This window comes from Phocoena phocoena, chromosome 4 (genome assembly GCF_963924675.1).
Source record: "Phocoena phocoena chromosome 4, mPhoPho1.1, whole genome shotgun sequence".
Lineage (NCBI taxonomy): Eukaryota > Metazoa > Chordata > Mammalia > Artiodactyla > Phocoenidae > Phocoena > Phocoena phocoena.
This window is the reverse complement of record NC_089222.1, coordinates 50148604-50160587: the sequence shown is the minus strand read 5'-3', so window position 1 is coordinate 50160587 and position 11984 is coordinate 50148604. Positions and strand designations below refer to the sequence as shown.

Sequence of the window (11984 nt, the reverse complement as noted above, 5' to 3'; positions counted from 1 at the left end):
GCCTCATATAGCCTGAGATACTGGAAGGGGCACCTGGAGGATCAGTAGGCCAGGCAGGAGTTGACAGAGAGAGAGCGCGCGCGCGCGCGTGTGTGTGTGTGTGTGTGTGTGTGTGTGTTTGTTTGCGGGGTGGGGGGCCGTCTGGTGAGAGGCTTCGGCTCAATAACGTAAGGGGTTGGGCAGCCCACGTGACTCCAGGAGGGCGGAGACCAGCTAGCTGGAGGGAGGACTGACAGGCCGCGGGGAGGGTGCGGGGTAGACAGGGCAATCTGCATAACCGAGGAGCTGTTCCGCAGCAGCGGCTGCCTGCTGCCTTCCTTTGGCGCCACCAGCCAGCATCACAGGAGGCAGGGCCGGGCGCTGTAAGTGCGGACGGCCAGCCATCATCCCCGGCATCCAGGTCATCGCCTCCAGCCCTCCGGTGAGTGAACGTCCCCGTTCGCCGCGGTATGTCCGCCTCCGTGCCCTCTGCATCCCAGCTGGACCCCCGCGCATGGGAATGATTGCCTCTGGTTGAATGAACCAGGGAGCCAGAGCCACCGGGAGGGGGGAAGCAGGAACATGGCGCGGAGGCTGAGGCGCGCCCTCCGGGAAGGGGTCTCCTGTAAGAAGGAAGGAAGCGAGTCGGGGTCTCTCCGGCTCTGGCCCGGAATGTGACCTGGACAGCATGCAGGGTAGGGGGACGCCGGGCTCCAACTCGCAGGGCTACCAGGCGGGGCTGGGACGAATGCAGCTCCGGCGCGGCGGGAGATAGAGGCGAAGGAGGGAGCCGCGAGCTGCGTCCGGGCCCCCCGGGTCTCCACCGACGCCGGGCTCGTCCTGTCCCCCCATGCCTTGCACACACCGGGCTCGCACACCTCGGTTCTCGGCCTCGGAAAGAGTCCATGGAGAGGAAGAGACGCTTTTCCGGCCGAAGCCCGAGGGGAGAGCGGGGACAAACAACGTCTGCCCTTTTACCAGAGAGCAAACTCTTCAAAGGGACTCTAGCTGAGCCCGGTGACCTGACCAGGCCAGTGCGCTCTCAGGAGCATCTGTCCCCAGAGAGCGGTGACATGCCAGGAGCGACGAGGAGGACGTGATGGGTGAAGTGTCCAGGGAAGCTCCCTGGCCAGAGGGGGCAACCCTGGGGAGAGGATTGTCACCTGCACGTAAGACTCCTCTCTTCCCCCATGCCAAAGCACATCAGTGTCCTACGAATCCAGAGGGCCAGAGTAGGGCAGTGTGGCCTTGCGGGACGCAGCCCCCAACCTCCTTCTCGCTCTTGAGTCACCCCCTCCCTCCCCCGCCCCCCCCCACAGGTATTTTGTTTTGTGATTGAACAGTAAGATAGAAGTCGCCAAATGACTAGAAGCGAAGTGAAGTGAAGGCGGAGGAAAGATGCGGGAATGCTGGAACAGTAGAGCTCTCGCCTGTTCCTGGCACTCCCCACCCCACCACCTGTGCCAGACTCGGTTCATTGAGGTCTTGAACTGAGAGGCGCAAAGGAACCGGCTCTTGGGAGGGATTCTCACCGAAGTGGTGGGGCCGGTCACTGGCCAGAGTTGACCAAGAAACACAGAATGATAACCCACCTCCTCTCCCCCCTCCACCCACTCCGACCGGAGCCCCCTCCAGGAAGGGGTCCGGGAGAACGCCAAGCGGCAGGATAGCACCAGTCAGGAGCCTGGACCACAGAGAGGATGGCGGGGAGGGGCGCTGTCCGCGGTGCTGAAAGTTCTCCGAGACAGGGAGATAATCCTGCCAGGGGACTGGCGGCTCACCGCTTGCCAACATTTCTCCAAAGCAGAAACTGCGTTAGAACCACGTAAAGGGGGGCAGGTGGGGCAAGCGACCTAGAGAGATGGGTAAAGGTGCTATGCATTCCCTGGTTCTCTGCCTTCCCCCGGACTCCGCCTGGAAGGAGATTTTCCCCACTCCTGGCTAGAGGAGCAAGGAGCGGCTATCACTCCAGGATCCAGCTTTGCTGTCTTCGAATGGGAAGGAATGTGGCGCCTCGTTCTGTTTTCTCTGCCTGCGCTGTGAATCTTCCTGTTGGTAAAGCGTTGGAAACACAGTTAGGGTTGCTGTTCTGGTAAACACTTCTGTGGCTTTCAAGAACCAGAGAACTGTGAGGCAGCACAAAGGAAGAGGCTTCATCAATGGAGAGACCGGACTTTCTATTCCTGGCCAAAGATTTTTCTGTCTTCAGCACCCTTCTCTCCCCACCACACGTTATTTACAGCTTCTAGATATAGATCTCTAAGCAGCCCAGTGTGTTTCTTTGATGAGTCTTTTACATTATGGGCTAGATGAGCAAGAAACTAAGCCAGTTTAGGGAGGCCACGATAAGAGAATATTTACTAAAAACCTACTATCTGCTGAATCATATTATCTCATTTAAGCTTTACAATAGCTGCTAACCATAAGTTTCACCAAGTTAAGAAAACTGAAGTTACGTATCTCAAATCCAGAGCTTGGATTCAAATTCAAGTCTGCTTAACTCTGAAGTGCAAGCTATTTTCATGCCTTCATTTTGGCATTTGGCTTTGGATAGCTGTTACTGGAGAATACAGCAAGAGTCTGTCAAAGGTAGAAGGCCTGCTTTTTTTTTTTTTTTTTCACACACACTACTCTCTCTTCCAACCCTTTCCTCTTTAATCTGTTCACCCACCCACTGTCACTCACTCCCACCATACCAACTGCTTTTGTGCATGCTGCTTGAGACACCACTGTTCACACAACTTGGGCTTCAGGATAACAGAAACACATTAGAGGACTAAAACAGCAGGCTTTCCTGAAAGAACAGCAGGGCTTTGGGGAATCTGGAGGATTAGAGCCCACTTGTGCTTTCATATTTAGAATTACACCCTTGAGTTAGAGGGCTGGAATAATCTTCAAAATCATTAAGCATCACTGTTTTACAAAAAGGAGAATTTGGGAACCACAAGATGGTTATTAGTCTAAGTCAGAAAACTGAAAGGTTAGGATTGGAATCCAGTTGACCTGACTCCAAGGCCGGTGCCCTTTCCACTACCCCCATGGTGCCTCAAATATTCTTCCATGCCTTCTTTGATTATCTTTGACAAGAACATCAGCATGAGTGAACTATATTCAGTAATTATAAACACTTAAAATACAAGAAGTCCTCATTCCTACTTTTTCTACCTATTCTTTCCCCTTTGGTCTCACTATTCCAGTGTTGTCTGACCCAGCATAACTGAGATACCTTATACCACCTTCCTATACCACCCTCCTCAGTAACTGTTCTCCCTATAGCAACAAATTGCAAATGGGGAAGATGGTGTGGCATTTCTTCGCTTGCCTTTATGTTGTCTATATTTCCTCTTCTATGATCTATTCTCAACAAATAATTCTGCCAAAATCAGTTACCCTTAGCATCTTCCTATGTTCTCAAAGGTACTTGGAAGAGACCTCAAAAAGATCTAGGCAGAAATAACTGATCATCATAAGTGCTGATATCTATCAAATGCTAGCCCCTATGCTAAGTCCTTTCATAAATCATTTCATTGAATTTTCACAATTCAGTCAAGTAGATAGTTTCATTAGAGACGGTCCTAGAGTTCTAGTCTACTCTAACATACAGTGGGCCTGATACCCTATTCATTTTTGCTTGCTTCTCTTTCAGCCCACAGTAAAATCTCACCTTCATTAATTGGATTTTTATAGCCCTAGTAATCACACCGGCAAAATGTAATTTTTATATTGAATTGGATAGTTCTATCCTGCTCCAATATGTAGAATTTAGAACTTCAAATTCAATTCAAATGGCACTGTCCTGCTGTTTAATCTCTTAATATTTACCACAACATATTCCTCCCATTTGTTATCCTTTACTTAGAGATCCCTTTATGTCTTCCTAGTGCTATTACTGACATTCTGCTTCAAACCCCCTATAGAAGCAATTAAGGCATAACTCATAATTAAATGCATAACTTCTATTATACCCTCACTGGGCGATCCTGCAAGGGTGCTGCTGTTGCTGGGTTGCTCGGCCCCATGAACCATAAGCTTACACTGTCTAGAACCACTCTATCCAATATGGGAGTCATTAGCCACATGAAGTTATTTACATTTTAGTTAGTTAAAATTTACACATTAAAAATTCAGTTCCTTAATCACAATAGCCGTATTTCAAGTGCTCAGTAAAACCATATGTGGCTAATGACTGTCTTATTGGACAGCGCAGACACAGAACACTGCAGAGAGCTCTGCTGGACAGTGTTGCTTTGGAAAGTGCTGAAAACATCCTCACAGCAACTGAGAACGTGAAATTGGGAATAAGGATTTGGGACTCTGTTTTGAAACATTTGCCATGAGAGAAGAAAAAGCTACTTGTGCCTAGGATATCTCCCAAAGCCCAAAGATGCTCAAGACAATAAGGCTAGCAAGGAGAACACGTGTCACTGAAGGAGCTGGTGACCTCTGGAGTTTGCTTCACATAGATTCCATTTTACCATAAAGTAAAGTAAAACGTTCCATTTTACTGTCTTACTGGTTTCCTGAATTCCAACTTAGAAATAACCTAGTGGTTCTTATTCAAAATTCAAATTTATATAAACTTTATATATATATATATATTATATATGATATATGTATATATTTGTCTTAAGATAGATAGATAAATAGATCTCAACAAAGTCTTAACAAAGGAATGGTAACTTGTAAGATACTCTGCCAGAGAAATAGCTGAGATATACTCTTGGCCTGATGCTGGTCAAGCATGCCACTCTCAGCCAGTTGTTGCATATGTAATTTTTATCACTAAACGGGAACTTAGGGAGATTGTCAACTCTGGTCTCTAGCAGATCATGCTGGCTTTAATTATAAATACCATTTTGGGAGGAACCATGGCTTATTCATTTCATGGGAACTGTGTATCTCTTGAAAGGGCTTGGATTTTGCAAGGGAGAAAATATTTTACCTCGGAGCTGAAAAGAGTTTAATTTTCACTGTTTTTAGCTTGAGGGATTTAACTGATTTTACAACCCAAGAAGTAAATAGAACTGACAATGTAGCTTTGAAACTCATGCTGGTAGTATACAATCATTCACTTAATCAATAAAGTAATTGAGGAGTGTCCTATATTAGCACAGAAATGCTGTGGTCAAAGGTGTTGCAACGCCTATAGCCTGGCACATTGTTCATGCCATATACTCATCTAGCCAAGAAATGAGTATTCCCTGCGGCATTTTCCTTCAGCAAATAAAACAGGAGACAAACACAGAACATCAAATCTTACCCTGACAACCACCCTCCTAGCCCCTCTAGGGTCACAGGTAGTGATGGCCAAGACAGACTGCTACTGAGAATTGTGCCTTGCTGTCCTCTTCCAGGGAACAAGGGACACATCAGCCCAAAGGCCTTGCATTTCACTATGATGAGACAATTTCAGAAACTTAATGCTTCAATGGAATTGTGTATGTTATTTTTCACTTTTACCTTAAAGAGATATTTATTTCCTTGAGAAAGTATTTGATTGGCCTTCATGATTGTTGCAGGCAATTACTCTTATTACTAAATTCATAGGGAGCTTAGCTTAAAATGAAAACACATATATTGATCAGAGGAGAGCTGATGACCATCACAGTCTGGCAGGTCATAGAATATTATCCTTTTCCAGGAGTAACTGGGCCTCCCTTTAAAAGTTTTAACTGGTGATTACTGACAAAAATGAAATAAAAATAGATCATTCTATTCCAGCAAGCCAATAAGCAAATGCCTGGAATTAACTGATTCTCATTTGCCAAAGGCAAAATATTCCAGCCCAATAAACTGTCCTACAAATGAGCAAGCTGGTTTCCATGGCCTGTTCATTTTTTAAATTGTTTTTTTCCCTTTGTTTGTTTTTCAAATAATTAGCAAATTAAAAAACAATTGCATCCAGGTGTTTGAACATTCTGATGACAAAATGTTTCTCATAATTGTAAAGACTTGACTGTTCATCAGAGAAAATATTTATACAATATATTATTGTGCCAATATTTTGTAACAATCACACAGCCCAACTTTCTTATTTTGCAAACAGAGAAATCGAGGCTGAGAATGGTCATCCAAGTTAACAGCAGAGGCAGAAGCAAGACTTGAGCCTTCTCTCTCAATCCACTGCTCTTTGCATCTTTTAACATCATGCATCTTTTCATTAGTCATGAAAATTTTTTTTTTATCAATGAGTTTAGCCACCAAACTTTTACCAGAGCTGCTAAGAGTAGGAAAGTGAAGGTATTTGGATTTCAGATTATTTTCCTTGCACCCCCAGGTGAACTACTAGTCAAGGATAATCAACAGGTAGAAATTTCATGGGTAGAACTATGAACGAGAAGAAAAGCATTCAAAACCTCAGAATCTTTGTTGCAAGAATTTAACTCCTCTTACCTTCATCGTCTCCATCTCTAAACCAAGAATTTTGAATTAAATAGTGTTTCAGGTCCTTCCAGCTATAACATTCTATGGTTCTGTGAAATGAGGCCAAAGACTTGAATATACTACCTCATTCAGCCCAAATAATCAAAAATAAATGAAGATTCTTATTTTTACATCATTATTTATTGGAAGCTCTGACATTTCATGCTAGTACTTCACAAAGTAACAACAATAATAACAATGATGATGATCATGATAGCTAATACTCATTACGCTCACTCCGACCCTAAATGTTCGTAATGTTATTATCCCCTTTTTACAGATGAGAAAACTGGGTCCCCAAGTAGTTAAATAACCTGCCCAAATTCATCCAGCTAACAAGTTTGTGCTTTTAAGCGCCATGCGACACAGCGTCTTTGAAAACCAGATAACCGGTCTCTCAGATAACCGATGTGCATCATTTTTAGGCCACTTAACACACAAGCCCCTTCTCTGGGGAATTTTTACTTTACCTACATTTTCTGGCTAGAATAGCAATCAAGAGGGTAAATAGCACTTCAGGTCTCTGGTTCTGATGAAACTATATAGGGATCTGCGTTGTCTTTCTGCAAGACGGCTCTTGTCCTTTACCAAGTTAATCCATTGTTTCAGTGGTTCAGTACTGAATGTTGGGCTTTGCATGATGCTTTCCCCAGAATGTATGAATTGCCTGCATTGCCAGAAATGAGTGAATGTTGGTGTAGGATTCAGCACCTTCTATGGCTACAAATGTCAGCCTGTCACATCTTCACTGTTCGGTAGAGTTTTCTGGATTTGCCTCTAGGTTTTTTACTCAGAGTGACAATCTAGACAGCTTTTAAGACAGAGACGGAGAGTTTCCCGAGTGCCATTTCCTGGTGGTGGGCTTCGGTCAAAAGTAAGACTAAAATTTTCAAAATCACGTGTGAAATTCATTTTCTTCTCATTAACCCTACCTCACCAAATTAGTCAAACAGAATATATCACAGCATCTACCTATCTCACTGTGGATTTTAATGTGCACTAAATCTGCTCCTCATATTACAAGAAGGGCCAATGAGACAGCACTTTTAAAAACTCCTTATAAACCATAAAGTCTTTACAAAAGAAAGGAACAGAGTTTTCGTCCTTTCAGTTCTTCTCAGTCAAAAATAACTCTCAAGTTGCTGATATACGGTCCTGAACTAGCGTTGACGGCTAAATCAAAGTCTTTAGGGTTAAGAAGATCTTAGATCTAAGCTGCATGTCTAGAAAATGGGATTTACCATACGGGAGGGCTCCTGGTTTCTTCTAAAATCAAAGGTTCTCAACCTCAGGTGCTATCTCCCTAAAGGGTATTTTGTTTATTGTTACATACACTGGGGGTGGGTGTTACTACTGGCTTTGGTGGACCGGGATCAGGAATGCTGAATATCCTGCACTAGACAGGACAACCCCGCACAGCAAAAAAGAATCCTACCTTTAATGCCCATAGCATTTCTCGTCTTCCACTGAGAAACAGTGCTCAAGGGGAGATGCTGTTCGTGCTTCCTAGTTCCCCAATTGATACAGAGAGAGTTTACTTTTGGTATCCTTCCCCAGGTGAAATCCAGCCATACTCATGTGAAGTCTACAACAGCTCAGAAGCATTACTGGGATTCCAGTAATTTTATCGAGAAGTAAAATATAAGGTCAGAGATCAGTGGTTTTCAAACTGGCCCTGAGAAGTTTATATAAGAAGCCCCTTCCAACTTCTGCAGGTGCAAGAAGTCCCAGTAGGGTAATATGCCCATATTGCAAGGCCCAGACTAAAGGTTGGCATTTGAGGACCCAAAATTAGCGAATACAGTTCTGAAAAACACCACCTTTGTGGTTCACTGGAGAAACACAGGGTTATGCTCTTACTTTATGAGAAGCATGGATCTAGCTAAGCACTGGCACAATCCCTGCCCTCAAGTCACCAACACTCCAGCAGTCAGACATGTAAACTCCCCTAATTATCTGTGCAATGTGACATATGCTATAACATGTTATGAAGGAGCCTCCAAAAAAGAGACAAGGGAACGATTCACTTCCATAGAGAAATTACAATTGAACCATACTTTGAATGATATATAATATTTTCTCATGTGGATAAATGAGAGGAAAGGCTATTGTAGAAATGGGAATAGCATAAGCAAATTCTAGAAGTATGAATGAAAATGATATATGTGCAGACTGATGTGGTTAAGTAGAGACCTGGCTAAGAATGGTGAAAGGTTATACTAGAAAGACTCTGAAGAAACTTTAATACAGCTGAGTGGATGTATTTATCCAGCCTGGAGTTTATCCTTTGAACAGGGTTTTTTATGAATATTTTGGGAATATCATTGAATTCAGGGCTGGTTCATGGCAGATATCAGAATCATGAAATCTAATCTCACAGCTGGAAGGAACCTCAGAAATCATCCTAGCCAGCCTTCTCCCTTCCCTATGTTTTACAGTTGAAGTAATTAAAGCCCAGAGACATTAAGTGACTTGCTCAAGGTCAGCCAGCAAATTAGTGACAGGAGACAGGGTAAAGACTAGAGCCTAGTCTATCCTCTTAGTTCATAACATTTTTCCCTGCTCTGTACTGCCTTCAGGAATTTTATTCACCATTGGCACATAATCCAATATAACACACAATGTGATTATTAAGTATTTATGAAGCTCCAAGTTTTCCATAGCTCACTATTAAGATATGGTTCCTTCATAACAACCAAGTGAGAGATCAGATCCTGGGCTGCTTCTACATGAGAATATTCTCTTCAGAAATGCAGACAAGCAGCATAGCCAACACATGGGCATGGCATTCTTCCCCCACCTCACACATACTCCCCGCCTCTTCATTTCAAACTGCCAGAGATTATAGAGGCACAGCCTGAACAGAAGGCATCTTAATCTCTGGTGATTCTGTAAATAATATGCTGCTCATGCTTGCATATAAATGATCACAGCCTCTCTATTTTCTAGATGAGGGAGCCTTCAGAAAGATGAAGTTGCCTGCACACAGAGCATGTCAGAGATAGGATTTCAGGCTCCAGAGCACCATCCCTCTTTGTAGCAGGGTTAAATTTTTCACCCATCTGCACACTCCTAATAATTTATCCAGGCTTATGGTCTTAAATTTCACCTCATAGTCAAGTTAGTCTGTGCATATTTAGGTTCTGAGATTGCTTATTTCCCACGTTCCTTTCTCTGGCCACCTGTCATCCAATATACATCCAATAGAGATCATCTAAACCAATCCACTCAACTTACAAGAGAAGAAACTCTCTCTGAGAGCCAGAGAGGTGAAGCCACTTGCTCAAGGTTGCACAGCTAAAAGCAGCACTGTGAACAGACTAGATTCTCTGGCTCCCAGTCCCAGGCTTTTCCCTCCACACCAAGCCGCTGCTTTCCAACAGTAGGTAACAGAGCATCTTCCCACTCTCCACACCCCCCATTCGTTGACCAACCCCATAAGGATGGATGGAAATGACTGACTGCACTGTGCTCAGATGCTCATTCCAAGACCTTGTTTAGAATACCCACAACTTATTATCGCCCACATTGTATTGATCCATCTATCATATTAAGAAGCTGGTTATGGAGGCAGGACACTTTCTAGTCTAGAGGCTATATACAATTAATGCCATTAAGGTAGAGATCACCACAGAAAACAGTGTGCCCAAGAAAAAAGAGGGCAGGGTCCATGGCTCCCATCATTTGATAATGGAGCAAAGTTCATCCCAAATTAATTGTAAATGGCAGGTTATTAGATTCATAATCCCAGGGACCAGGTAATTGGGTAAATGGATAGATTTAAGCAAGATTGGTTAAAAAAGAGTAAGAAAGTAAAAAAAGAGAACTCCGAAACCATTTCTGCTTCAGGGGCAAGGTGTTTTGCCCAAATGGATCAGCACGGTACATTTAAGTTAATGTACACAAGGCTTACAATGATAGGGTTTTTCTTTTTTAGAAAATCAATGAAACTCATATTTTCTATATAAATTCATTCTGAGAAATCATTTAAAGACAAAAACAGGTGGTGTTTCAGTAAAAATTGTGTTGAAAAGAGAATGAGGGAAGAAATCTAAGAACTGGCTTCTCAGGTCGGGTTTCATAGGGCCATGACTGTCTCACAGTCTGACCAGCCTTATCACGTATAGAAACTTGATTTTATCAGTTCTATCAAAAGTCTTCTAGCTCTGAAGAATCAAGCCATAATCCCCAAATCCCAAGAGGCTGATGTGTTAACTAGATGCCAGTATAAGTCACTTGCAATGCAGGATGCTTGTGAGTGTTACCCAGGTCATTCCCATCCTGGTATTAGGATAGCAGAAAACCCAAATGAGATGACTCGTGAGCACATCAGGATCAATGGAGTTGGACAGGCAGTCTCATGAAATTTGCCATCCAGGCTGCAACAAGGACTAGAGAATTCTTCCAAATTCCACCCAAGAACACCTTTCAGGTTACTGGAATGTTGGGCCCTTCAAATAAAGGGTCTTGTTTCCCCTTTCCCTAGTGTTAGAGAAACTTGGGGAAATTATTTCAGCAGAAGGTAGAGACTTTATCTAGTCTCCATGCATCCCCCATCTTCTGTTAGGATATTATTTCATCCACGTTATAACTTCCTAACTCATAATCTATCTTATATTTGTTACAGGCTAGTCTTCCTTAGGGAGTTCTGGTAGGTGCCCCAGTTTAACCACCAGTCATGAATAAGCCATACTAGTGGTTGGGTTATTTCTGTAACGGGCAAAACCCTTGTACTTTGTGCTGATACTGTTTATCCCTCTCCAGAGGGTGCCATGATCTGACCTTGCTCTGAGAGCACCAGATCTGGTTTATCCTTGTCAGTAATCTTCATGTGTGGACCCTGACATTTGAAACTGTACTCATTAGTCACTCTCAACACAGAAAACATTCATGGGGTGACTATGACTCATCCACAAAATGCCAAAGGAATCAACTCTCAAAATGTTTTTTTAAAAATCAGACACCATGGTTACCTCTGACAGAGGTCCGACAACCATTTGAACTATTTTTATTCTCCCCTTGAGCAGACTAGTTATCCTAGTTCCAAGCAGGCACAAACTACAGCAGACTGTTTGGGATTCATCTTAAGTTCTTTCCTAGTCACACAGACTTTTGACACACTTTCTATTCCAGCATCAGAACACAGAGGAAGACAATATCTGAATGAGTATAGACTGTCGTGCCAAAATAAATTCCTAACACAGACGACTAAAACATGCCACCGTAGAACTTAATGTCAAAATAGAAACAAGACTTCTCTATCTCAATAATGTCTTCATGACTAGCCTGTGTTCTTCTTTTCTGCCCCCAAGACTATTCCAAACTACAGTTGTAAATAAATACTATGGTGCCAACACAGTACATTAGGAATCTGGGGAGAACCTGTCAGTTGAGCTTTGTGATGTTATCTCTTTATACATGTGATTCCAATATGGCAAGTTACTGAGTGTTCTTCTTAAAGTCAAGGATAATTACATGGCTACATCATAATACTGCTGATAATAGTAATAACTGCTCACATTTACTCATTTAATCCTATGATATAAGCATTATTATCCCAATTCTACATATGAGAATTATTG

General features: G+C 43.2%; 1 protein-coding gene across 1 annotated transcript in view; it reads left to right on the top strand.

Moving 5' to 3' along the window:
- Positions 1-214: 214 nt before the first annotated feature.
- SLC7A14 (solute carrier family 7 member 14) overlaps positions 215-11984 on the top strand; it is a 120153-nt gene continuing 108383 nt past the window's right edge. The window contains exon 1 of the mRNA XM_065876198.1: positions 215-421. The gene's annotated coding sequence lies outside the window, so the exon portion shown is untranslated. The remainder of the gene's footprint in view (positions 422-11984) is intronic.